At 35.9% G+C, this 27,476-nt stretch overlaps 1 protein-coding gene and 1 pseudogene across 15 annotated transcripts in view; one reads left to right on the top strand and one right to left on the bottom strand.

Moving 5' to 3' along the window:
• Positions 1–27,476, top strand: part of VTI1A (vesicle transport through interaction with t-SNAREs 1A) — a 340,605-nt gene that overhangs the window by 37,592 nt on the left and 275,537 nt on the right. The gene's annotated exons all lie outside the window — the stretch shown is intronic.
• LOC102734091 (lysine-rich nucleolar protein 1-like) lies at positions 14,123–15,668 on the bottom strand (annotated as a pseudogene).

Here is a 27,476-nt window from a genome sequence, read left to right as displayed (position 1 = left end):
TTCTGGACTTACTGGAAAATAACTTGTATCTTCCACTTTGAAGATGTACACCTTGAGTCTCTGCTTTATTTAATTTTGCTGGGTGCCCTTTCTGGTCATACTGCAAGTTCCTTTTTCTTAGAAATTATCTTTCTTTTCCCTCGTTCTTTGTGTACTGCCAAACAGAATGTTTGTTTAACTAATGTTAGTGCAATGCATTTCCAGAACTGCCTTTTGGGGAAATTTAAATGAAAATTTAAAGTATCATTATGAATGCAAACAATAAATTCTTTTACTAGCTGTAGGCATCTTTACATTGTGATGACTAAAAAAGGTTCTGGTTAATTAGAAGTAATTTGTTAGAAACCTGAATCCTCTTTTTTCCCTCTCAGAATAAAACTCAGTTCCCAGCTGGATGCTTATAAGTACAGGAAATGTAATTGTCAGATGATTAATTGCAAAAGATAGATAATTAGAGTTCATATGATGTGTCAAATATGGGCAACCAAGAGGTTGACTACACTTTGGAAGAAAACAGCTGAAATCTGGGTTGTGGCTATAGATGGGTGACATACCTTTACCACTAGAGCTTGTAGAAAGAGTTAGGTAGAAAGAACACTTGCCTGAACCTTGCCTCTTTCATCCTGTTTTGGGCAAATTACTAGATTTGCCTCAATAAAATTACTAGAGAAGAGTTTCCACTACCCAAAATCAGGCTTAGAACATTGAGCTTTTGCTGAACTACCTTTTCTAATCTCAAATAAAAGATTTGGGATTTATAGCTGTTTCTCAGTACCATATATATATTTTTAACTATTTCTGTTAAACCAAAATTAAATATTTCTAATCCTAATTGAAATGACTTGTTTTCATTTCCTGATTTTCCATGGCCAAATCTTATATCCTTTGAAATTAGTGTCCCTTGCTCCTGGAAGTTAAGTGTTTTCATCATAAGTCATTGGATTCCAAAATGGAATAGTTTTACCTTCGGAAAAAATGCACTTATGGTGTTTCTTTAAATCACCCATCAAAAAAATTAGTGAGATGAGGAAAAAAAATCTTACAACCCGCCAGTAATTAAATTAACCATCTCCAACCTGACTTACCTGTTGGTTTATTTAGAATCACAGTGAAACTAATAAAAACTGGATCTGTCTCTTGCATTTGTAAATGGGACTTTCTCCATTTTCTAAACTTTATATTTTTACTGAAGAGTTTTTCAGCCCTCAGAAATACTGCTTTGCAAATTTAGCTAATGACCCAAATCCAGCTTGTTTGTTGTGTAGAAGTTGTATTAAAATAACTCACTGTATAAGTATTGTCATTAATGATATGCTTATTTTGATAATGGGGCTGCAGATTCTTAGTCTATAGTCCTTGGGGAGATGCTACAATTTTTTTTTAACTAAGTATTGTTCTGGCTCCTTTCCTTGATTGGCCCAGAAATAGCAATCAGCTGGGGAGCAGGATGACATGCCTCTTAGCGATCCCTTTGATCTTTGAGATGAGTATCAACATTGTATGCTTCCTAATGGAAGTGTAATTTAATGAAATCTATTGGGTAAACATACTTCAGATGTTCAAAGGAGGTGACAAAATTTTTGCTGGCAGCCAGGACCTGGCGGCTTTCCAGCTTGCCTCTAGCTGCTATGCATATAGCATTGAGAAAGGCACTTAAAATAGGAACACAAAATATTATTTTCATTGTTTCAACCCCCCTGCCTGCCCTCCCCTACCAATTTCTTTCCCTTAAGTTTATTTTTGTGGTATTTCTGCAAGTGCCCTTTGACATGTAACCTTTCCTAGTATAAAGTGGAATGTGAGATATGATCTTTTTATATTTTTCTTGGTTTATTTTATGACACCAAGAGTAGTACATTGGATGTATGGCACCAAAGTCAGGAGAAGTTGTAGGCATGAGACTTACATAGAACATCCTAGAGGGAAAAAAGGCGCTCTATAAAAAGTACATATTTCAGTACCAGTTGATTAAATTAAACATTCTATTTTGGGAGGAGATGATAGAGCACTTTTGTTTTAACAATCCTTGAAGAAGTGTGATGGAAAGAGCCATAGACAGCACAAGTCAGGGGACCTGACTAATCTCTACTATGACACTTTCTAGCTGTGTGTTGTAAGGCCAGTCACTTTCTCTGGGTCTCAGTTTCCTTAGCTATAAAATGAAGGAACTGAATTGGGTGATTTCAAAGGTCATTTTCATCTCTGAGATTTTATGATTCTTTTTAAGAATGATTATCAGCACTGTCCAATAAAAATATTATTGCAGCAAAAAAAAAAATATTATTGCAGCCACATGTGTAACTTCAAATTTCCTAGTAATCACATAAAAAAGAAAAGAGGTGAAATTAATTTTAGTAATATATTTTATTTAACCCAATAGATCCAAACAAAATATTATTTCAATATGCAATACATGTTTAAAATTATTAATGAGATTTTTACATTCTGTTTTTTACTAAGTCTTCAAAATCCAGTGCATATTTCAGTTCTGACTATCCCTACTTCAAGTGCTCAGTAATCACACATGGCTGGTGGCTACCATATTGGACAGCAGCTCTAGATGCTACAATGCAATTGTTTCAGACCACATTCCCAGAAGACAGTTGGTCATGAACATAAAGGTTCTTAAGCCTCCACCTCTTCCACTAGACCAGTGGTTCTCAACTTTGGCTGCACACACCTGGTGAGCTTTAGAAAATACTGCTATCTGGATCCCCTTGGTCTAGGTGCAGCCAGGGCCCAGGGATTTTTAAAGCTCCCCAAGTGATTCCAATGTTCATTCAAGATTAAGAACTGCTGCCCTGGACATTAGCTCCTAAATACAGCTGTTGTCTTATTCCTTAGGCTCCCCACGATCAAGAAAGCTTCTGTAACCTCAATCTTCCCTGTACCCCACTTTCTTGGTAATAAGGAGTATACAGGATCATTAGATCAGGTCCAAAATGTTGGCACTCAATATATAATAAAAAAATGGACTGATAGATTTTATTTCTTCCATTAAAAATAGAGATATGGGGTGCCTGGGTGGCTCAGTTGTTAAATGGCTGCCTTCAGCTCAGGTCATGATCCCAGGGTCTTGGAATCGAGCCCCGCCATCAGGGTCCCTGCTTGGCGGGAAGCCTGCTTCTCCCTCTCTCACTCCCTCTGCTTGTGTTCCCTCTCACTGCCTCTCTCTCTGTCAAATAAATAAATAAATAATAAAATCTTAAAATAGGGGTGTGATACATAACAGAGTGTGGACACTGAAGTGTTTTCAGAACAATAGCAACAAAAAAAAATCATATAAAATGTAGGAGGACACTCTGACATTTTAAAGAGCCTTTTATAATCTCAGAAATTCTATGCAGTAGGCAATTTCCAGTTCATTGGTACTACTTTTTTTGATAAGATTTTAGATTTTTTTTTTTTTTGGTTAAGAGTTTATATCCTTACAGTCCAGCTTCTTTTTTAAAAACAAATTTATTGAGGTGTAATTTGCATATTATAAAATTTTTCATTGTAAGTATACAATTGAATGCTTTTTAGAATATTTATACAGTTGTGCAATCTAATTTCTTAATACTTTACCTAGAGGTTCCCTCATGCCCATTTGTAGTCAAGTCTCATTCCAACTCCCAATCCCATGCAACCACTGATCTCCTTTCTCTCTATATAGCTTTTTTTACCATAATATTTTTGAGGTCCATCTATAGTATTATCAATAGTTTGTTTTATTACTAATATTCTAGTGTATGAATATATAACACATTTTATTTATCCATTTACCAGTGGATGGACATTAGATTGATTGCAGTTTTTACTGTTCTGACTCTGTGCTGTGAAAATCCACATACAAGTTGATGTGGACACATATTTTCATTTTTCTTGGGAAACAACCTAGAAGTGGAATTGCTGGATCTTATGGTAAATATATACATTTCAAGAAACTGCCACACTATTTCTGGAGAGATTTTACCATTTTATATTCCCACCAACAATGTATGAGGGTTTCAGTTTCTCCACATTCTGGTCAGCATTTGGTAATTTTCATTGAGACCATCTAGGGGATATGTAAAAACATCTCATTGTATTTTAATTTCCCTAATAACTAACAATGTTAAGCATGTCTTTGTGTGCATATTAGACATTTATATATCTTTGATGAAATGTATTTTCAAATCTTTTGCCCATTTTTTTATTAGGTTGTCTTCTTATGATTCAGGTTTTTGTGTATTCTAGATGCAAGTGCTTTACAGATACATGGTTTGCAAATATTTCCTCCCGGTGTGTGGCTTGCCTTTTCATTTTCTTAATGCTGTCTTTTGAAGTACAAAAGTTTTAAATTCTGATAAAGTTCCACTATTAACTTTGTTAATGGATTGTGCTTTTGGTATTGTATCTCACAAATCTTTGCCCAACCCAAGGATACAAAGATTTTCTTGTAGAAGTTCTATATTTTTAACTATATATTTAGGTTTATGATTATTTTGATTAATTTTTTGGTATGGTAAGAGATAAAGTATCCCAGTTATTTTTTGTTTATATGTATAAACATATATGATGTTCCAACATATGATGTTCCAGCATCATTTGTTGGAAAGAATTATCCTTGCCTCATTGAATTCCCTTGGCACTTTTGTAGAAAATCAGATGACCGTAATGTAAGGGTTTATATTTGGAGTCTCAGTTCTGTTTCAGTGATCTATGTATCTGTCATTATGCCAGTACCACAGTGTTTTGATTACTGTAGCTTTATAGGAGGTTTTGAAATCATATAGTGTAAGTCCTCCAACCTTGTTCTTTAAAAAAATAAAATCCGGGTTCTTGGCATTTCTATATAATTTCAAGAATCAACTTGTGAATTTCTATGAAAAAGTCTGCTGAGCTTTTGATAGGGATTCATTAAATAGATTCATTATAGATCAATATGGGGGAAGTTGCTATCTAAACAATATTGAGTCTTCCAATCGTTTTATTTGTATATTCTTTAATTTCTCAGCAATATTTTAGCAGTTTTCAGCATACAGGTCTTGTACTTATTTCGTGAAACTTATTTCTAGAAATTTTATTCTTTTTGATGTTGTGAATGAATTTTTTTCTTAATTTTACTTTTGGTTTGTTCATTGTTCGTATATAGAAATACAGTTGATTTTTGTATATTGATCTTGTATCCTGCAACCTTGCTAAACTCACTTAATAATTAGTTTTCTTTGTAGATTCTTTTAGATTTTCTATATTAAAGATCATGTCATCTGTGAATAAAGACAGTTTTACTTCTTTCCAATATGTGTACCTATAATTAATTAATTAACCTTTTTGCACTGGCTAAAAACGCCAATACAATGTTGAATAGAGGTAGTAAGAATGGATATCCTTGTCTTGTTCCAGTTTTAGGGGAAAAGCATTAAGATTTTCACCATTAGATTGATATTAGCTGCAGCTGTTCTATAAATGTCCTTTATCAGGTAGAGAAATTTCCCTTTAATTCCTTGTTTGCTTTCAGTCTGTATTAAAAATGAGTGTTGGCTTTTGTCAAATGCTATTTCTTTGTCTACTGAGATAATCGTATGGATTTTGTGCTTTATTGTATTCATATGATGTATTACCTTAATTGATTTTTTCTTATATTCTTGGGATAAATTACACTTTGTCATGTATTTTTAATGTGTTGCCTGATTTGGCTTACTCATACTATGTTAAGGATTTTTATATCTATGTTTATGAGGGATATTGGTTTACCTTTTGTCATACCTTTGCCTGGCTTTGGCATCATTGTACTGGTCTCATAGAATGAGTTGAGAACTGTTTTCACCTCTGTTTTGTCAATGTCTTTGTGTAGGTTGTTTATTTCTTTAAATGTTTGATGGAATTCATCAGTAAAGCCAATAGGACTGGGCTTTTCTTTGTTGAAAGATCCTTTTACTAATTTAATTTCTTTACTTGTTATAGGCCTGTTCTATTTCTCTTTCCTTTTGGATCAATTTTTTATAATTTAAACAAATTTCCTAATTTGTTGGCATAAATTCTTCATAATATTCCCTTATAATTCTTTTAATTTTTATAGGGTCTGTGACACCTGATTTTGGTAATTTTATGTTTTCTTTTTTCTTAGCCAGGATAAAAGTTTATTAATTTTTTAGATCTCTTTAAAGAAAAAACCTTTTGGCTTCTTTGATTGTCATTATTTTATCTGTTTTCTATGTCATTGATTTCTGCTTTGATCTTTGTTACTGCCTTTTTTTCCTACTTTATGTATCATTTGTTCTTTTCTTTCTAGCTTCCTGAAGTAACAGGTTTCTTTTTAAGATTCTTTCCTTCTTTTTAAGTTAAATATTTAAAGCTCTAAATTTCCCTTCACCAGCTTTTTAAAAAATTTGAACCCATGGCCATTTTCTGCATTAATTTCCAGACTAATACTGCTAGGCTAAAATAAAATTTGGAAATAGGCTTGGGAAGCTAAGAATCAGAGTTTTGTTTTGTTTTTTGGAGGTTTTTTGTTCGTTTTTTTCCTAATACTGAGTCAATTGCTCTTAAGGTCTCAGTAATTTTTTAAGATATATGAAATTCACAAGCTGATCTTTCTAGATGCAGTGAAGAGGCCTGAGTGTTCTGCCATAGTGCTTTTGCTTTAAGAACATTAGCTTATTGGGGTGCCTGGGTGACTCAGTTGGTTCGGCCTCTGACTCTTGATTTCGGCTCAGGTCATGATCTCAGGGTTGTGGGATCGAGTCCCACATCAGGCTCTGCACTGGGTGTGGAGTCTGCTTGAGACTCTCTCTCTCCCTCTCCCTCTGCTCATCCCTACCTCTCTCTCTCTCTGTTAAAAAAACAAACAAACAAAAAACATTAGCTCAATAATGGGCCACCTGCCAGTGGTCTGTTTCATTGCAGAGAATAAGCTATCAAAGCCTTTTTTTCTGTACCTTAAAATTTTTTTTTCCTCAACTCTTTATTTTGAAAGTTTTCAAGTATAGAGAAAAGTTGGAAGAAGAGTATAATAATCACGTGTTTTCCTCTTCTTAAATTCAGTAACTGTTAAATACTTTACTTCGCTTGCTTTCTCTGTCTCTTTCAGAGAGAGAGTCCATAATTTGTTTAATCTATGAATATTTCTCAAGAAGGAATCAAGGATAAATTCCCAAGTTTCTAGCTTGAATAATTAGGTCTTTCAATGGATGACACCATCTACTGAGTTGGGGAAGACTAGTGTAGGACAAGTCATTTCTTGTTTGTTTGTTTACTGGGGGAATGGTTATAGACTCAGTAATTCACTCTCAGATGTTTTAAATTTGAGATACCTATGAGACATCCCAGTGGGGAAATTAAATAGTCACTTGAAAATATCAAGTTTGAGTTCAGAGGAGAAACTGAGGTAGGTCTACTTTGAGCATATAGAGAGTATTTAAACTTTAGATAAATGAGAATACCTAAGGAGAGAAGAGAGTGATAGAAGAAGATTCTTAACCAAGCTCACAGGAATTATAGCATTTAGAGCTCAAATAAAGAATGATTTTAATTGAATTAGGAAAAACAGCTCAGCTGGTGAGGTAGAAGTAAAGCCAGATCATTTCTACAGAAGAGACTATTTAAAGAAAGAGGACATGTCAACCAAATTGAATACTGTTGAGAAGTTGAGTAAAATGAAGACAAAAGAGTGCCCACTAGATTGTCAACATGACAGTCACTGCGGACCTTGAAAGAACTTGTAGTTTGAGTAGGAGGAACTAAGATTCAGCAAATCCCTTTAAAGCCTGACTTGGTCACTCTCAACCATGATCATTGAAATGTTTGTGTATGAAGATCATTAAAGTGGAGTTGTTGCTCTCTTAAACAAATTCAGTGTTAAGTTCATTTCACTTAAACAGATACTTATTAGCTACCAATTTTAAGTCATTTAAATGGTCATGATAATGCAGATTGTGTTCTGATAAAACAGACAGTACAATTTTCTGGCCAATATGATCCTGGCTGTGCCTCTAACAAAGAACTGTTTCAGCTAAGAACCTAAGTTATTATGAATGTTTGGGCAGAGCATTTATATGTGGTCATAACCACTTAGAAATTTTTTTAAGCAATTATTTACACTTCTTTTATTTCCAACCAGTACAGCTGCCAATTGGGCCAACGTTTAAAACAAGTGGCTTTAAAAATTAAAAAAAGAAAAAAACACAACACAAAACATGTTGGCTATTCTTTCTTCAACAATGGAGAAGGGGGTTAGTAATAGAAAACATTTGAGTAAATGTGATTGGATTCACTATGGAAAGTGATTTACATTAGAAGCTTTGCCTGGTTTTATGTTCTTACTGACACTTATTGTTTGAACTTGAATGATTTACTTATTTAATCTCTCTGCCTCAGTTTTCATATCTGCAAAGTGGGAATAACAATAGTGTCTACCTTGGGATTGTTGTGAAGAGTGAATTCACACAGACACACACTCATGCACAGCTGTTAGAATAGTGTTTGATACATAGTAATTTCAAAAAATATACTGTTATTTTTTAAATGCAAATTAGGTTGATTTTTAAATAACATTTACTTAATTCCAGAGTAAAGCATAATCTAAATTAGGCCAAAATCCCCAAGAGAAACAACTTCTTTGGCATGAGACTTTCTCAGTTGTAAACCTACAAGTCCTATGTTTGCCCAGTGTACTAACACCATTTAATTATTGATTTCACAGTAGTTTACCAGAATTGTATTTTCTAGCTCTGGAAAATGATCCAGATGAATATGTAAATAGGTTAAAGTTTATTTCTAATATAGAGTCTCATATAAACTAGTGCCAGTTTTTATTTTTTTTTTAAGATTTTATTTATTTATTTGTCAGAGAGAGAGAGAGAGAGAAAACACAAAGCAGGGGGAGTGGCAGGCAGAGGGAGAAGCAGGCTCCATGCTGAGCAAGGAGCCCAATGCGGGGCTCAATCCCAGGACCCTGGGATCATGACCTGAGCTGAAGGCAGACACTTAACCAACTGAGCCACCCAGGCATCCCTAGTGCCAGTTTTATATATGGGAAAAGATGAAAGATATTTGATTATCCTCTCCTAAAATTTGTGGTTCTTAAACCAAGAAATCATACCATAATTTTTAGTCATTGTTTACATTAAATACCATAAAATAATGTAATTGATCATCACTAAGTAATTTCCAGTCTGGTTGAGAACATTTGATGTTACTTGGTATGTCCTTCCTCCACTGGATTATGTACTATATATAAATGCTCTCTGTCTAAGCATTCAGAGTAAACTTGAGTTTTAGCTGAAACAGGTCTTTGTCAACAGCACAACTGGATTTATACTGACCAAAGAACTGCTCTTTCTATTTTATTAGACCATAATTTGCATTTTTGTCATCTGTAGGGGGAAGAGGTTAAGTTATTCTTAAAGAGCCTTATAATTCTGAAGTGCTATTATTGGATGATTTATAAAATGTTAATGATACTGATATTTTATTCTCTAAGATTGTTTGAGGTCATTTATTTTGCTTGAAAATGGGTACTTTCCCTCTTGATTTACCTGCAGGATCCAAGCACTCATTAAATATCCTCCCCCACCACAACCACCACCAATGAACACAGTACTTTTGTAAAATGCTCTTTTTAGAGAAACATTATAAAATGTGCTGTGACTAGGGGAGCAAAATGACTAATTTACAAATATATTTAAACCGGACAGAAAAGAACAAATAAGGCTTGTGGGATATATTCATCCCAATTGGCTATTTTTGAGTTTATTCACATGGGGCTCAAGTTAAATAAAGATTGAGTAGACCTCTGTTTGCAGTTGGAGTTTTGACCACCACTTTTTTTTCTCATGTGACTTCCAAGGGTTATTATATATTCAGATGAACAATTTTCTTAGCCATGCTATTGTTTCAAGTGGTTGGTGTTCTATTCAGGTAGCCTGTCACTTTAACAAATGTCTTCTTTCCTAAGTGTCCCTACCTGAATTATTCTATTTTCACCACAGGGACTAAAATGTTATCCAGTAGAGTTTTGTCCAAAGAGAATGGGATGGACGTGGTGCTACAATCAATCATTCATCTGCTAGGTGTCAGGAAAGGTTTAACGTAAAGGAAGAAATAATCGACTTTTGGGAAAAGTGGCCTTATCTTGTCTCTGTACTGTACAAATACTCCAACATCTAGAGAAAGGGAGTTACTGATTTTAAAAATATGTGTAAAGAAAATTTGGGGTGTGTTATTTTTTATATTGTATTGCTTCCATCTATGATAAATATCATTAACTCTGAAACTTTTTTGCTAAGTCCCACATGACCCCTGTTTCTGAGGTCCCTTTCTGGTTTTTATCATAATTGTATTCCTTCTACGTGGCATTTGATTCACTCCCATCTTCTTTTTATTTTTTTTAAGATTTTATTTATTTATTTGAGAGAGAGAGAGAGAGTGAGCACGAGCAGGGGAAGGGCAGAGGGAGAGGGAGGACCAGACTCCTCACTGAGCATGGAGCCCAACGCAGGGCTCTATCCTTGGACCCTAAGATCATGACCTGAGCCAAGTCAGATGCTTAACCAACTGAGCCACTCAGGTGCCCTTACTGCTATTTTCTTGAAACTAATTTCTTTGATACCATACTTGCTTGATTTCTTCCTGGCTCTTATGTATCTACTTCACTGGATTTTCTTTTCCTGTGTTCCCCTTAATTTTTGGGTTTGCAGGTCACTGTTGTCTTGACTCTTGTCATCTCTGTGTTCTCTCTGGTTAATTTTATATATGCCCATGGCTTCCACTAATGGCTATACATTGATGACTTCAACATCATGTCTCTAGCCCAGACTTTTCAACATTGCACACTGTACCATTTTTTTCAATTATCGATTGCACATATTCCAGTTTTACAGATGTTCAAATACAATGTTCCAGCCTGAACTCATTAAACTTACTGTCTTTCCTCCAAAATCTGTTTCTCTTCCTGCTTTCATTATACTGGCTAATGCATATATTGGTTATGCTGGTTAATATACCATCTACTCAGTTACCTACATGAGAAACCTCAGAGATACTTCGCACTTGTTTCTTGGGCCTGACTTCACATCTGTTTGTCACAAAGTCCCATGGATTCTACCTCCACGGTCTCTCTCCCCTCTATGCTCACTGTTGTTCTGTTCATTGAGGACTGCATGGTCTCTCTCTTAACTTTTAAGATCAAGCCTGCAAGCCTTCACTCTAGTTCTTCTATGGACTATTTTCTACGTTGAGTCTAGAGGAAACTCTAAAAATGTAAATCTGATTAGATCAAACTTCTATTTTTTTTTTTTTTTTGTGACTCTCTAGTACTTATAGGAGGTCACAAAGTTTCAGTTTGACAGTCAAATCCAGCTAAAAGATAAATTTTTTAGCTCTCTGGTGTTTTTGGTATATTGAAATTGGGTGTCAACATTAAAACATTGAGAGATATCACAGAAACATCCAAATTTCAGATTTCTTCAAAAATTCCAGGATATCTAGCATTTTGGAAACAGCTGTAGCTGAGTAGTAGTTTTGTACGCAGTGCAGCATATTATGTCTTGGTCCCACCATCACTTGCCATTTCACCCATTCTTGATGTTGGCCTATCTTCTGTGGAGTATCTGCATTTGTTCCTCTTGGGGCAGCTTTGAACTCTTTTTTTTTTTTAAATCTAGACCTTAAAGGCTGCCTTTCTTCCTCCCTCCCTCCCTCTCTCCATCTTCCTTCCTTCCTTCCTTCCCCCCTCCCTCCCTCCCTCTCTCCATCTTCCTTCCCTCCCACCCTCCCTTCCTCTTTCTTTCTTTCTCTCTATCTTTCTGTCTTTCTTTCTTACCAGCTTTTTAGGTGGCACTTTTTAGTGCCTATAACTTACAAATGTATTTACACTAGGGAGAACAGAATAGCTGATGCTTATGGGATATATTCATCCCAATGGTTGGCTGTATTTTAGCTTATTCATATGGGGCTCAAGTCAAGTAAAGGTTGAGTAGACCTCTGTTTACAGTTAGAATTTTGACCACCACTTTTTTTTTCATGTGACTTCCAAGAGGTATCATATATTCAGATGGATAATTTTTTTAGAAATGATAATTACTTCAAGTGATAAATGTTCTTTTGGGTAGCCTGAATGACACATCTGTGTCCCCCTCATAACTCTTTTGTAAAATTATTTTATTTTATTGTAGTATGAACACTTAATCTGAGATTTATCCTCTTATCAAATTTATAAGTGTATAAATACTATATTCACTGTAGGTACAATGCTGTACAACAGATCTCTAAAGCTTCTTCATCTTGTTTAACTGAAATTTTATGCCATTTGATTAGTAACTCCCCATTTTCTCTCCCTCCAGTCCCCGGCAACCACTATACCACTCTTTGATTCTTGTGTTTGACTATTTTAGATAGCTCATATAAGTGGAAACATGTAGTATTTGTCTTTCTGTGACTGGTTGATCTCACTTAGCTTAGTGTCCTCAAGGTTCATCCATGTTGTCGCATAGGGCAGTATTTCCTTCTCTTTTAAGGCTGACTGATATTCCACTGTATGTATGTACGATATTTTCTTTGTCCATTCATCTGTTGATGGGCATTAGGTTGTTTCTGCATCTTGGCTATTGTGAATAGTGCAGCAACGAACATGGGAGTGCTAATACCTCTTCAATCTTCCTGATTTCAGTTATTGTGAATAAATACCCAGAAATGGAATTGCTGAATCATATGGTAGTTCTATTTCCAGTTTTTTCAAGGAATTTGTCTTATTTCCCATAGTGGTTAGACTCTTTTTGCATTCCCACCAATAGTATGTAAGGGTTCCAATTTCTCCATATCCTCTCCAACCCTTGTTGTGTTTTGGGTTTTTTTGATAATAGCCATTTTGACAGATGTGAGTTGATATCTCATTTTTTGATTTACATTTCTCTGATGACCTGCAACATTGAGCAATTTTTAAATAGCCTATTTGTGTGTCTCCTTTGGAGTAATGTTTATTCACATTCTTAGCACATCTTTAAATAAGGATATTAGGATTTTTTTTTTTATTATTGAGCTTTTGGAGTTCCTTATATATTTTTGAGATTAATCCTTTTTCAGATATATGACTTGCAAATATTTTCTCCCATTCCACAGGTTGCCTTTTCACTCTCTTGATTATTTCCTTTGTTAATATCTAAGAAATCATTGCCAAGATCAATGTCATGAAGCTTTTCCCCTGTGTTTTCTTTTTTGTGTGTGTTTGTGATTTCAGATCTTACATTTAAGTCTTCAGTCCATTTTGAGTTGATTTTGTGTATGGTATATAATAAAGGAAGGAGTGCACAATGGAAGCTTCAGAAGGAAGGAAGGGGACAGGAACACAATTATTAATTATTCTAATCAATTATTTTGCTTGTGGACATCCATTTTCCCAGCATCATTTGTTGAAGAGACTGTCCTTTCCCCATTGTGTATTCTTGACACACTTGTCAAAGATCGGTTGACCATGTGTGTATGGATTTATTCTAGGCTTTCTGTTCTGTTCCATTGGTCGATATGTCTATCTTTTTGTCAGTATCATACTGTTTTGATTACTGCAGCTATATATATATTCACACACACACACACATATATATATGTAAACCAAGAAGTGTGATGTCTCCACTTTAATTCTTTCTCAAGATTGATTTGGTTATTTGTGGTCCTTTACAATTCCACATGAATTGTAGGATTGTTTTACTCTGTTTCTATAAAAAGTGCTATTAGGATTTTTCTTGGGTGAACTGGGGCAATTTTATTACTTCATCCCTGAACCTCAGTTTCCTCATCAGTAAGATGGGTATAATAATATCGTCTATTTCATAACTATTAAAATTAAATACATTAATGCAAGGGAAACACATTAGTATGTACCTGGTACATACTAAGTACTCAACAAATTTAGCTATATATGTATGCTGATATCTTCAAACAGGGATGGAATGCTTAACACAGCAAATAGTAGGTGTTAGCCACTCCCATGTTCTCTGGCTTCTCACACATGAGCTTCCCTGACCGCAGTACTTTCAAGCACATGGGCATAGTTTTCCTTAATCTCTGCAGAGGTTTGATTCAAGACAACTATCAGATGGCTTTCATCTGCATAACTGAATAATAAAAGCAATTTTGGCTGTTTTGAAGGACAAGACAGTAGAGTTTAATCTTCAAACTTGATAGATTTGGAAGCACTCCTGTCAATATAAAAGATTTTGGGGGCACCTGGGTGGCTCAGTTGGTTAAGCATCTGCCTTTGGCTCAGGTCATGATCCCAGGGTCCTGGGATTGAGTCCTGCCTCGGGCTCCCTGCTCAGCAGGAAGTCTGACTCTCCCTCCACTCCTCCCCCTGCTCATGATCTCTCTCACACTCTCTCAAATAAGTAAATAAATAATTAAAAAATATATATATATATATATAAAAGATTTTGTCTGGGGTGGTGGAGAAGCCAAGGTCAGCACCCTGGTCGTACTGTCAGCTCGTGGCCCGGTCATAGTCCAGCTGCAGGTTCAGCTGCAGGGAGGCAGCCGCCTTCTTGTTGAGAGCCATGTTGGGCCTTCCAATCCTGTTAGGGGGGTGGCTGACTGAGGGGGACATTTTTAAAGCCATCCATGTTTGAGAAATGTCAGTTTCTGTTTCGTGTTTTCAAACCTAGCCGTATCCCACTGGCCGAACTGTGTTCCTGTCCCCTTCCTTCCTTCTGAAGCTTCCATTGTGCATGCCTCACTATCAGTCTCTTCTTGCAAGGCCTTTCGCCTCACCTGGTCTCTGCTCACGTGTGTGTGGCCTTTCTTTTCCAGCACCACCTCTAAGTCTGTGTCGGGCTCCTCTTCCCAGGGTTCTCCTGCTACTCTGCTCTCTTTCCTCTTCTTTCTTTTTATTCCTCTTCAGAGCCAGCTTTTCAGTGCCTGGCTGCTCTGCCTTTTCTTTGGACTTCGTTTTCTTCTTTGCCAGGGACTTGGGGTTATGTCCTATTGGGATGTATTCTGAAGGCTCAACTTTGACTGGCTTCTTACTTCCTTTCCTAGGGCTGCTCTCCATGGACTTGGAAAGTCCAAGGTGCCCTAGGGAGGTGTCTCCCCTCTGGTGGATTTTCTTTTTCTTCTTCATCTTCACATTGTATTTCCTAGGGCTCCCTTGCTTCCATTTCTGCCCTGAGACTACCTGCTCCTCGCCATCCTTCCCCACTGAGCAAGCATACAGAGCATCCCCAGACTCACAGAACCAAGGGTCCCTGGCTACAGAAAGCTGCAGCCTCCTGGGCCTTTTTCTCCTTCTTGCCAACTTTGGACACCCTCTCGCCCTGCCTGGGGTCCAGGGAGGTCTTCACACTCGAGCCAGGGGACATGGTCAGAGGCCATAAAGACTTACTCTTCTTTTTCTTTTCCCCACCTTGGAACTCAAATGAACCAAGAGGCTGCTTCCTGGGGCTGGGCAACTTCTCTCTCCATCTAGCACATAATGTGGTTTCAGGTTCTGGGTGCTGCTCACAGAGGGTGCTGTGGCCCTTCTTTTTCTTCACTAGAGGCATCTAGATGCCTGCCCTAGGACCATACTCTTTGAGGGAGATGTGGCTCTTGTGGGACAGACCTCTGTGAAATAATTGTCACTGTTTAAAACTGAGTATTGAGTCTCTGGTTCTTTGATCACCTTTTTTTTTCTCTGGGAGCCCAAGGCCCAGGTCTCCTTTGTGGGTTTTGGTGATCATTCCTGTAGGCCAATCTTTCCCGCCTACATGTGAAAGCCACCTTAGGATTTTAATAGGAATTGTGTTAGATCTGTAGATGACTTAGGGTAGTAGGGACATTTAAAATATATTAATTCTTGGGGTCCCTGGGTGGCTCAGTCAGTTAAGTGTCCAACTCTTGATTTTGGCTCCGGTCGCATGAGCTCAGGGTTGAGACTGAGCTCTGCATCGGGCTCTGTGCTGGGTGTGGAGCCTACTTAAGATTCTCTCTATTCCTCTCCCTCTGTCCCTTCCTGCTGCCCCCACCCGTCACAACAGGCTCAAAGGTGCCCTCTCTCTCTCAAAAGAAAAAAAAAAATCAATTCTTTCAATATGTGAACATGGGATGTCTCTCCATTTGTTTGTGTCTTCTTTAATTTCTTTGATCAATGTTTTGTAGTTTTCAGCATACAAGGATTTTATTATTTTTGGTGCTATTATAAATGGGATTGTTTTCCTAATTTCCTCTTCAGGTAGTTTGTTAGTGGATAGAAATACAACTGATTTTTGTGTGTTGATTTTGTATCCTGCCCCTTTACTGAATTTATTTATTAATACTAACAGGTTTTTTTCATGGAGTTTTTAGCGTTTTCTATATATAACATCATGTTTTCTGCAAACAGAGACAATTTTACTTCTTCCTTTCCAATTTGGATTGCTTTGATTTCTTTTTCTTAACCTAACTACTCTGGCTAGGACTTCTAGTACTATGTTGAATAGAAGTGGTGAGAGTAGACACCCTTGCCTTGTTTCTAATCTTAGAGGAAAAACTTGTGAGCTGTTCAGCCTTGAACTCTTGATTATTGTTGTCAGGGCCTCTTAGGATGATCCCCTCCCTTCTGTTTTTCCTGACAGTTCTTCCTGTTTCACATTTTGCCCAGACATGTCAAAGTACCCCAGTCTGTGGTGTCGTGCAGCATGTTTTAGGCTTTAATTATGGTACATAATCTATTTCTTTGTTTTGCAATGGTTATTCTTTCTTCTTTTCCATTTGATAAACTACTTATCACGTAAGCCCCAGGTTACACACCACCTTTGTAAAGCCATTCTTGACCTGATTAAACCAGGCTAATTCCTTCCTTTCTTGCACTGTATTAATATGAACCTCCCTTTTATAGTACAAGTTTATGCTTATTACAGTTATATGTCTTTATGCCTGCCTCAATGAGGAGTTCACAGTCCAGGAATCTGCTTTATTAATAATATAATACCTGGCATGTAGAGCTGTTAAAAAATGCTAAATAAATGCAGAAATGAATGGACTAATTGGTGAATGGTGCAGAATTCCATGCCTGTAGTCTTATTTAGATTTGTTATCTTCTTTGGTCTGAGCATGAGATTCTCAGTTAAACTTTGTGGCTTTATTAATCGATTTTTTTTTTCCTAAAAACTAGTAGCAATCCTTATTTTATGTCACTGTGACATATTCAGGTCTATAATTAATTCAAACATTTCTGGTCTTTTATGGTAAACTGTTTTAAGAACTTTACATCTTTCTATTCTCTCTTAAAACAAATTCTAGATTAGGGTTCTTAAAAGTCACAAAAAAAAAAAAAGAGAAAATGAAAGAAGTAATAAATATTACTTCTAAAATTCTTTTCTTTTCTGATCAATATTTTAACATTCTTTTTTAAGAGTATTATATTAATAGTCACATTTTTCAAAAACTCCATGATTTAGTTACTAATTGAAACGAAAAACTTTTTTTTTTTTCGGCTAGCTATTCTTTTCCCCAGAAATCTAGAATTTTTACACCAAAAATTTACTTTTAAATTGAATAGTAAGATTTTTTTTGGTTGGGGATTAGTAGCATCTTGTTTTCCAAAATAATGTCTTAAGTAAAATGTAGCTTTCTTAAAAAGGTATTGCATAAGTTTAGAGTAGTGTTGAGCATAGTTTGTATGTGGGAATCTTTAAAGTAGATATTGACTTCAGTTTCTACGATCTTAGGTCTTCCAACTTTTACAATTATATATCCTCATTGCTATTTTACAAATAAACATAATGTGACTAGCCAGCATTCAAGTTAAGTAGCAAAATAAAATATATACTGTTCAAGTGTCCTAGAATCCTTACTTTTTTTTTTTTAATCTAGTATAATTTTTTTTTTTTTTACCTGTCTTGGATAAATCAGGGATTAGTATCTGCAGTTATATCTGTGGCCTCCAGTTCAATAATCCTTACCAAAAAAAAAACAAAAAGAAAACAAAAAAAACCCCACCACAACCTTCCATAAATCAAATGGAATTGAATGGTTAATCAATGTGATAAATGTGGGATATTAGAAGGATGCCTGCATATGATTTTTACATGTGTTAAATTCCTATGAACATGACCGGTGACCTATTGTCATCAGGTCATGTATTTTTAGTTATTTTTCTAAAAGTGAGACTAGACTTGTTGTATATATCTGTCTTCATTTTCTTCCCAACTCCTGCTTGTGATCAATAGCATGATCTTGTTTTATTAACATTGGCTCTAGTCCCTGAATCAAATGTTTACAACTTGCTCAGGAATAGGGAGATCTTGACCTTTTCAAGAAAGTATAAACTCTAATTTAAGTATATGTGCTTTTTTATTGGTAGCTTAGAATTAAACCTACTCCTTTTTGTTTCTTTTAACACAACTAACTTGACTTCTTTCCCATTATTCTATTTCTAGTGTTGGTATCCTGCAAGCAACTAATTTTCATGTTGTTACATCTTGGTTCCTTAGAAACAAACAAAACAGAGTTTTTATGGAAGTTTGAAGTATGCTTTTAATTTAAATTGCCCCGGCTTTCTCTCATTCCTGAAAGAAAGCAAACAAATTTTTGTGCTTCCGCTTGTTTTTCCTAAGAAGTTAAAGGATTCCCATTTGATAAGGTGCTAATATTTTAATTAGTGAAACCTATAATTAAAATTTTTGATATTGATCAAATGTTTTCTTTAAATAAATTTTCCAAGTTTTCTTCCACTAACAGAATAGTAGGTTGGAGAGAGACTTGAAGAGGATGGTCCTTTTATATATATTAATGTTTAAGTCTTCTGGCCTTTGTGGTAGAAATAATCTTTTATCACTTAATTGCTTGGTTTTGAAAGTTTTATTTCTAGTTGTTATCCATGTGAAATAGTGCATTTATATTGTTATGGATTTGGCCTGCAGTTACCATTTCTTCTTTTACCCATGCACATAAATCTGATGTGCTAGATCTGCAGACATTATGAATGGTAACATTAACTGGATTACTTATCCCTTCTTACAGGGGCCACTGTGTGATTGTACCCTCTGGCACACTGTTCAGCAGTCTGTCCAAGCCACTTCACTCAGTTGAGTCAGACATGGGGATTCCTGCTTTTTTCCTTTGGGAAACTTCTCCATGGTCCAGAAGTTCTCACTTTTTGGGGATTTTTCTTAATCTCATGCCTAAAATTTCCCCATTATTTAAAGTATCCTGCAAAGTATTCATTAGCAATTGCCAAAAAGTCCTAAAATATAACCTGAAGTTCTTTGTTGCATTATTGGAAACCTTTTACCCAGCAGATACTGGAGATTGTGGTACTGATAGTGATAAAGATGATCATCATTTATGCAGGGAAAATTCTCCCTTCCACCTCTGTTGCCCATCTCAGTTCCCCATTCCACTCTCCCCCAAATCCCTAACCTAGGTAGCTGCTGTGATTAATTCCTTGTATATCTTTTCAGCTTTTCTTTATGTATATACAAGCAAATACAAAGGTACATTCTTCTCCCTCCACCGTTTAAATAACAAGATGGCATACCATACAAAAGACAACATAAACTGTACAAACTATTCTGCACCTTGCTTTCTTCACTTATCAATTGATCTTGGAGAGCAATATGTAAAAAAGTCATTCATTCTTTTTTTTAATACCTGAATAGTGTTCCGTTGTATGAATGTACCAAATTTATTTAACCAATCCTGTTGGTAGATGGTTTTTGGTATTGCATGTGGTGCTACAGTGAATGACATTGAACTTTGTCATTTTTCATGTGGACAAAGAAAAAAATAGAACTACTTATTCAAAGCGTGTGTGCATTTGCAATATTGATAATCCTTTCACACTTGTCCTTATGGGGGATATCCCTGTTGACACTCCCCATGGCAGTGCATGAGAGGACAGTTACAAAATGAATGTTCACTTACAACATGAAGTATCAGACTTCTGGATATTGGTCAAATTGATAGGAATAAAGGGGTAGCTTAATGTAGTTTTCATTAAACTTTTCTCATGAGTAAGATGGAATGTTTTCAAGGACTGTTTTTACCCTTTGCCCGTTTTTTGGGGGTGGGGGAGACTGGTGATTGTTGCTCTTTTTCATATTAATGTCTAAGAATTCTTTATTCAAGCATGCTTCATTTTATGGTGCTTCACAGATATTGTGTTTTTTACAAATTGAAAGTTTGTGGCAACTCTGTGTCGAGCAACTCTGTTGACGCCATTTTTCCAACAGCATTTGCTCACTTTGTGTCTCTGTGTCACATTTTGGTAATTCTCAGTACTAACTGAATATTTCAATCCTTTCATTATTATTATATTTTTATGATGATCTGTGATCAGATTATGACTCGTTGAAAGCTCAGATATGGTTAACATTTTTTAGCAATATTTTTAAATTAAGGTATACACACTTTTTCTAGACACAATGCTACTACACACTTAATAGACTACAGTACAGTGTAAACATAACTTTTATATACACTGGGAAACCAAGAAATTAATTTGAATCACTTTATATTGCAACATTTGCTTTATTATCGTGGTCTGGAACCAAACCCACAATGTCTACAAGGTATTGCCTGGTATGTCTTGAAGATTAACCCTCGTTCAAAATAGAATTTGTACTTTTTTTTCAGTTTATAGTTTGTCTTTAGACTTTGTTAAATCAAACACTAAATTTATTCTATCTTTGTTCTGTATTTTGCCATTCAAAAATATTTGTCTTTTGTATGGTCAAAATCATCTATCTTTTATGGTTCTGTATTTAGAATCATAGTTAGAAAGACTTTCTCACCTCAGGATTATAAATGAATTAAGGTAAAATTATTCTTGGTTGTTTTATATTTTATGTTTTTACCTTAAATGGGAGCCTTTCTTCCATTACATCTTCTAATTCACTGTCATTTGTATATATGAATTGTTTTCTGTATTTTAATATTTCAACTTGCTCTCTTATTATATTCACTTACTGTTTGCAATTTCAGCTGAGTCTCTTGAATTTTTGAGATATACATCATTTGTAAGTAGTGATGGTGTTTTCTTTAATTTTATACTTCTAATTGTGTTTGCTAGTATTTCCAGTAAAATGTTAAGTAATAGTAGTATTAGTACTCACTTTGTTTTTTTCTTTTTTTGAAAAACAGCTCTATTGAGGTATACTTGACGTGTATGTGACTGTATATATAGTGTGCTTGTTCTTTGTTCCTTTGGTCCTTATTTCTTGCCTTCTTTTGAATAAATCACATAGTTTCTAATATTATGTTCTATCTCCTGTATTAAATTTTTAAGTATACCTCTGTATTATTTTTTAGTGATTCCTGTAAGAGAGTACAGTGTGTATCTTGAAGTTACTACAGTCTGCTTTCAAACAATATCATTTTACTTCATGGACAGTGTTAAGAACTTCCATAGTAGAATTCCATCCCACCCTTTGTACCCTTGTTGTTTTACATTTTACTTCTACATATGCTGTGAGCCTCATGACATATACTTAGAAAAAGTGTTTTATATCCACCCAGATATTTACTTATTGGAGCTCTTTTTTTCCTTTATGCAGTTCATAATTTCCATTTGGTGTCTTATCTCTTCAGTCTGAAGAACTCATTTTAGCATACCCAGTTAGTTCCACTGGAGATGAATTCTTTCCGCTTTTATCTATCTGGGGGAAAAAAAGCGTCTTTATTTCACCATCAGCTTTAAATAATATTTTCACTGGACATTGACTCTTGGTTTGACAAGTTTATTTTCCTACCTTTCTACACTTCAAAGGTATAATTTTATTATCCTCTGGCCTCCATTGTTGCTGGTGAGAAGTCATCCATCATTTATGTGATTTTTACTCTCTATATGTGATGAATGTTCTCTTATCCTGTGGCTGCTTTTAAGATTTGTTATGTATCTTTGTGTTTCAGCGGGAGGTTTAATTTGTTGTACCTAGGTGTGGTTTCTTTGCAGCAGGTGTGAACTTGCTGGTGATTCATTGAGTTTGCTGGACCTATGGGGTGATCTCTTTCATCAGTTTGATAAAGTTTTCAGTCATTATTTATTTAAATATTTCTTCTGCCCCATTTTCTCTATTTTCTTTTTTTGACTCCAATTACAAATATGTTAGGTCATTTAATATTATTCTGCAGTTCTTGTGCACTTTGCTTTGCTTTTTTCACTTTTTTTGTATCTTTGTTTTTTGGTTTGTGTACTTTTCATTGATCTCCTTTTAAGTTTATGGGTCATTTTCTTTGCCCTTTCTAGTATGCTCTTAAGTAATTTTTAACAATATCATTTTAATTACATTTTGATAACCATATTTTTTGTGCTATCATTTCTATATATTTGGTTTATTTTTATAGTCTCTCTTTCTCTACTGAAATTCCCCATCTCTTCAATGTGTACTGTCCATCTTTTCTACCATATCCCTTAGTATTTTTATCATAGTTATTTTAAAGTCCCTGTGTGATAATTTCAATACAAGGATCATCTCTGAGTGTGTGATCATGGGTCACATTTTCTTGCTTTTTCACGTGTCTTGTAATTTTTGATTGTGTGCTGGATATTTTACATAAAAGAGCAATAGGGAGCAAAGTAAGTAAAATTTTATCAAAAAATAAAACACAAAACAAAACCCTCCCTTTTCTATCAGGCTTCTATGGTGGAGTGGCTAAGTCAATCTAACCTATAATTGGACTGTGTGTGGGCTCTTTTTTGCAGTTTCAGTTTAATTCACATTTTGAGGATGTGGTTAGGTTTTTCCTTTCATCAGGGCTTGAGCTTTGAGCACTGGTGAATTTCCAGAGATCTCATTCTGCTTTTCAGCCAAGCCACCATCTTTTTGGTTTGTGGGATCTCTTTCTCTGCTTTATAGCCCCACTGCTAACTTTTTAAGTCTCTGGGGCATTGTCTTTGCCCTCCAGTCCTGATCTTGACTGTCTATACCTTTGGAGATTTCTCTCTGCTCCACTTAAACTAAGTGGAAATTAGTGAGGTTATACTCTTTGAAGACCCAGAATTCCTTAGAGCATTTTCTCTCAGCTCTCCTGTTCCCCTCTCCTACTCTAACCTTTGGTGGCTAAAATGCTGGAATGCCTCAGATAGGTTTCTATGAGCTCTCTTGCCCCATCCCTAGCCTGCAATATCCAAGATCTCAGAGTACTTAACATGAACTTCTCTTAGCTCTGCTGCCTTGTATCCCACCTTCAGAGGGTCAACTACCTTAGATTTAGGGAGGTCTTGCATAGCCCAGGGTAACATCTCTCTCAGCAGTTATACCATGTCCTGAGTACTCAGTGATGACTCATAGAAAAGCATTGGTTAATGAACCTTATACCTCACTCTGTGGCACAGGTTCTTTGAAATCCTAATATGTTGTGCCAGCACTGATGCGGACCCAAAAGTTTGTTAAAAGTTTGGCCGGTTTCTTCTTACCTGTATCTGTGTAGGCTTATTCTACTCCTTCAGGAAGGGGAACAACCATGGGTCTCTTCTTTATTATGAAATGCTCATGGATTTTCTGGAATGTTTCACTTGAGTGTCTTTGTGCCATCAGCTCTCTGTTAGGTTTTAAAAATGATGATTTTGTCGCTTCTCCACAAAGCGGAGAAGGTGAAGGCAATTGTCTCTTATAACCTTCTGTATTCTTTAAGGAACTGAAGTCCCATGTTATTCTTTAATTACCACTGCCTCTTCTGCTTCTTTGAAAAACTATGTCTAGGAAGGCTTCTGCCAGTGGCCACTTAGCCTGTCCCCACTTCCATTGTTTCAAACAAAGCATATAGACTTTATGCTTCAGAATGAGTCTCCCACCTTTAGGAAGTATATTTTGGCTGGTGCCTGTTGAGCTTAGCTATTATTGAGACCTCTTAACCTTCATGCATTTTGTCACCCTCTACCAAGTGGCTCTGCATGATCTCATCTGCTTTTGGACGGCTCTTCACATATTTTGAGATCTATGAATAATATCTGGTTTCTAGTTTTGTCAAGCATAGAGAATTCAGAATATATTTGTTCTTGTTTTTCACCCACCCACCCCAGAAGGAAAGGAGAGGGAAAATGATGACTTAGAGGGAACCTGCTAACTTCTGCAGCGGTGTTCTTATTGCAAGTCCCATGTAATCATTACAGCAAGGCATATTTATTTTTCTTATGCAGATGTACAGACGGAGACTCAGAAAGGTTAGACACCCTCTCTGCAGTCACACAGATAGTAAATAGCAACACTGGGATTTAAACCATGGTTAGTTTAACTCATACTGTTAAATAATGTGCTGATAATGAAGTGCATTATCTTTGAAGCTTCTGTCTTGTATTACTGCCTGACTTCTTTTTAGAGCTTGGGTAACATAGACAGGTATTTTCTCTTCTAGAGACAGAGCAAAAGAGTGAATTGGAACCTAAACACTCAGAAACCATTAAGGCTCAAAGCAGAGGAACGTAAGTTCAGATATAAGCAAAAAGAGTCAAAAGAAAAAAAGGCTAAAAATAAGAGACAAAATCGAGTCCCAAGAGCCAGAAGGAACTGGATTGGAATGGCAATCAGGTCTTTTTTTTTTTTTTTTTTTGCAATCAGGGCTTTATATCAGGAGTTCAGATGACAACTGGGAGCAGAACTGACGTGGCCATGTTGGGCCATAGGTGTGTGAGGTCATCTTAAAGAGCTGAGGCAGCAAACCCAGAGTTTGAGACACTGGAGAAAGAGACTTGCTGGCATTCTCAATAATAATAATTATTATTATCAGAGCAGTAATTTTTCTTTAATTCCTAGTACATGCTCAACACTATACTAACTGTTCCATAAACTTTATCTCGATTAGACCTGAGGTACATAGGGATTCAAAAACTTGCTCAGTAATCACAACTAGAAAAGGACAAAGCTGGGATTTGAATCTAGGTTCATCAGATGCCCAAATTGGAGGTCTCTCTGATTTATCATATTGTGTCTTCAAAGGACCAGAAAATAAGAGTAATAACTCAAATAAAAATTAATGTGTGTAAAGAATATTAAATGTATTCAGAGCAGAAATAAGGAAGAAAAGAAAAAAGAGTGACCTTCTCAGCTTTACATATCATGAATAAGATTGGGTACACATTGGTTCATGTTAGATTTTGGAAGAATCTACTAATGTCCACCTCTGGGTGCAATTAGGTCTACCATTCCTAAAAATAACAGAAAATACTCGAGTGGGCCCCTCAGATAATAAACAGTTGGAAAATTAGGCAGATAAACAAAGGTCCTGGGATCATTTTCTGTGATGGAAAGTTGTGGAGTTTTTAAGTGTCTTCAAGTCTGTGAAGAACTGTTATGCCAAGTATGGTCAGTAGGTGTTGTTGGTCTGTACTGTATGCATAACTATAGTACCATACATTTGAGTTTAATGTAGGGAACTAGTTCCTGACAGTGGCCAGTGACTGTTGGTAAACCTCATTTGTGAAAATTGAGGCACCTCCTTCCATAGGTCTTTATAAGATACATTTAGTGTAGGATGATATAAGGGAGCAAGGCAGACTGGAGGACCTCTCAAGGTCCCTTCTAGCCCTAAGGTTCTATTATGATTGCATATTTATAGAGCACCAAAATTGGCTGTGTTCTTTTCAGAGAATAGAATTGCATTCAGTCCCTGTCCAGGACCATCACACTCAAAATTAGACAGATCAGCAATACCTTGGTTGCCAAATCAAGTCAAAGTGTAGCAGGCACATGTCTATCTGAGAATGTGTGTTCTCTTCAAGAACATTAGAGAATGACCTAAGAGCATGGTAGAAGATCTGTAGTTAGTGCAAACACTCCAATGAGATTTGTATTAGGATCCTCTAGGCATTTTTGTTAAAAGAAATAATAATGATAAATCATTTCTTATTATCTTTTAAGCAACCTAATTTAGAATTAGTGTCCTCAAAAGTTCTATTCTGAATGAAATGAAGGAATTGGAAAAGAATTGGACTTTACTGCCAAACTGTTTTAACTCTTATTATTAACCTGAAAGCTTTGAACTTCTCTGACCATGGATGATTTATTTTTTTTAAGATTTTATTTATTCATTTGAGAGAGAGGGAGAGAGAGAGCGCATGAACTGGGGGTGGAGGGACAGAAGGAGAGGGATAAGCAGACTCCCTCCTGAGCAGGGAGCCTGACATGGGGCTCGATCCCAGGGCCCCAGGATCATGACCTGAGCCAAAGGCACATGCTTAACTGCCTAACCGACTGAGCCATCCAGGTGCCCCAACCATGGATGATTTAGATTGAGTCCATTTTAATAGTTGAACTACAAAAAGGAAATTATGTTGCTAATTTAAAACTAGCAAAAAAGGGGTGCCTGGGTGGCTTAGTTGGTTAAGCATCTGTCTTCTGCTCAGGTCATGATCCCGGGGTCCTGGGATCAAGCCCCTCATCGGGCTCCCTGCTCAGTAGGGAGCCTGCTTATCCCTCTCTCTGTGCTGCTACCCTTGCTTGTCGCTTTCTCTCTCTCTCCTGCTCTCTGTCAAATAAATAAATAAAATCTTTAAAAAATAACCTTAACAAATAAAGTTCTTTATTTTTACTGAAAAAATGGAAAACCCCATCATATATGATAAAAATTAGCAGTTTCAGTTGTCTGATTTTGACCATTCTGAGGAATGGTCTCATATTTTTGATTAACAAGAACGATTATCTAATCAAGGATTTATATGGACATTTAGTTAATCTCAGACATTAACTGTAGAAAAACAGCTTATCAAGAGCCTCTACCTTCTTCCCCCCCTAATCTTTTCACACTTTTAATCATTGTAAACTTTTTATTTGGAAATAATCCCAAACTTTCAGAAAAGTTCAAAGAATAGTACAAAGAACATACATATATTCTTTATCTAGCTTTACCTATTAGCATTTTGTTCCATTTGCTTTATCATCTGTGCATGCTTTCTCTACTGATCTTTTTACTCTCTACATATATGTCCCTGTTTTCTGAACCCTTTGAAAGTATGTTGCATACATCATGTATCTGTTCATGTTTTTTTAAAGTAATGTAATTTTTACCTTTCTTCAAAGTAAAAATATTTTTTCTTAGATAGCTCTATTATTTACCAAAATGTAGAGGCAACTTGAACTATTATATTTCACCTTGGTTTTGGCCTGTTATCTATTTTAACTACCCATTCATGAGATCCTTTTCATACCTTGTGTCTGGAGTATACTATTTTTTCAGATTGTCCCTAATAAAATCTGAAGACCTGACACCCAGCACCTGTTGCCACAACATGTAATGTTATAGCTTCTTCATGTGACATATTACAGAATTTTGTAGTGCCAAATTCTTGTGACATAATTTTTATTAAAGAAAACTCATTTTTTAAAAATTTTATTTTATTATGTTATGTTAATCACCATACATTACATCATTAATTTTTGATGTAGTGTTCCGTGATTCATTGTTTGTGTATAACACCCAGTGCTCCATGCAGAATGTGCCCTCTTTAATACCCATCACCAGGCTAACCCATCCTCCCACCCCCTTCCCCTCTAGAACCCTCAGTTTGTTTCTCAGAGTCCATAGTCTCTCATGGTTCATCTCCCCCTCTGATTTCCCCCCCTTCATTTTTC

Source organism: Leptonychotes weddellii, chromosome 6, assembly GCF_054177405.1.
Source record: "Leptonychotes weddellii isolate Sample4059 chromosome 6, ASM5417740v2, whole genome shotgun sequence".
NCBI classification, from domain to species: Eukaryota; Metazoa; Chordata; class Mammalia; order Carnivora; family Phocidae; genus Leptonychotes; species Leptonychotes weddellii.
Note: the sequence above shows the minus strand (reverse complement) of the source record. Positions and strands in the feature narration are given on the sequence as shown.